Source organism: Arachis ipaensis, chromosome B10, assembly GCF_059453495.1.
Source record: "Arachis ipaensis isolate K30076 ecotype BB chromosome B10, ASM5945349v1, whole genome shotgun sequence".
Taxonomy (NCBI): Eukaryota; Viridiplantae; Streptophyta; class Magnoliopsida; order Fabales; family Fabaceae; genus Arachis; species Arachis ipaensis.
The window spans coordinates 76,822,203-76,823,863 of NC_142435.1; positions in this window are offsets into that span (position 1 = coordinate 76,822,203).

Consider the following 1,661-nt stretch of genomic DNA (forward strand, 5'->3'; position numbering starts at 1 on the left):
AACGACCCCTGAATAAGAGAAGATCGATAGCAACAACAAAAAGGAAAAGCAGTGTGGTGGTTTGAAACAAAATCAAGCTGAATTAAAGAAGTATGAAATCATAGAAGAAGATTAACTAGGGTCAATGATGACGCTCACAAGGTTTAAAAATTTACGATTAAGAACACTTTCTAATACATTTGAATATAAAGAATGAAAAACTTAAGCAAGATCACCTTGTGTTCTAAAAGAAAGGATATGTAACTCGCATTTTGCAAAAGGATGACAAAAACATATATTAAATCTGCAATATGGTCAAATGAAAATTTAATTGCATTTCGTCCAAACAGTTCCCAAATAGAAGACAGAATAGGTGAGGTTAGAAAAATGAAAATCAATTGTGTTGAGGCTAAAATAATGTCTCACCTCTCTCGAAAAACATGTTGGTACTAAATCAAATAAAGTTGTGCAATGGAATCGTGGCAAAGTTGGAAGGAGTCAAATTTTGTTGAAAAACGAAGGTCTAGGGTAAAGTTTTAAACTACACAAACTTTTAAAGTTCAAATTTTCCGAGGTAAATTTGCTTATAGGTCAGTAAAGGAAATAAGTGGTGCATTGCAAACAAACAGATTTCCGATAAATAGGAAGCTTTTCAAAACTTCTTTTAAAATAGCGCATGCCCACTTTAAAACAACTTGTCAAATTTAAAGAATAACTATAGATGCAATTAAGCGAGAAAAATTGATTTAAAATTTCTTAAGGGAATCCAAAACTTGTTTAAAAAAAAAATTTACATCAAAACTTCAAGAATACACTTGAAATCGCCATCACCTAGGGACATTCAAGAATATTAAGGTGTACTGAAAAAGAAATCAAGTTATATGAGAAAGAATCTTAAATCAAGGGAGTTCAAACAAGATCCACGAGTCATGAGACACCAAACAAGCTTTCAATCGATCCAAAAGAATACAAAACTCGTAAGAAAAGATGACTCAATCAATAGTGAATTTTCGAGAAAGAACCTATGACTAAACAAAGACAATTAAGAGAACAAACGGTGCACTTGATGGAAACGAATTTAAGTTGACTTGAATGAGTATGAGATTCAAAAGAAAAGAAAAACTAAAACTAATGGTGATGTTCATAAAGGTAAGAGAGTAATTAAAAACAGAATCAAATATGACATTACAAAAAATAAAAAGCTTAAGGGAATTGGTCCGTTCATAAGAAAAAAGACATGAGTCCGACATTTTCAAAAGAACAACAATTGCATAGACAAGGTGTTATACTAAACAAAATTCAAATTAAAAATAAATTAGATGAAGTTTATTAAACGAAAATCAATTGCAAAGAGACAAAAATCTTTCTTTGAAAAATATCTAAATACATAATCAAATAATGATATTTGTAAAAACTATAATATAGTTAGAAAATCAAGTTGTATTGTTAAAATAAGTATATTTTCATAAACCAGCAAAAGAACTGGCGAGGTATTGGAAGTAATTAGTTTTTAAACAATTTTCAAAATTTCATATAAAGAAAATTATATCGAATCAAAAACGATTTTATAAGGGCTTCAAGAATAATGGTTGTAAATATAGTCAAGTAAGAGAAAGATTAGCTTTTGAAATTTCTTTTAAAAGAATCCAAAACTTCTTTTCAAAAGGTTTAAATTAAAAATT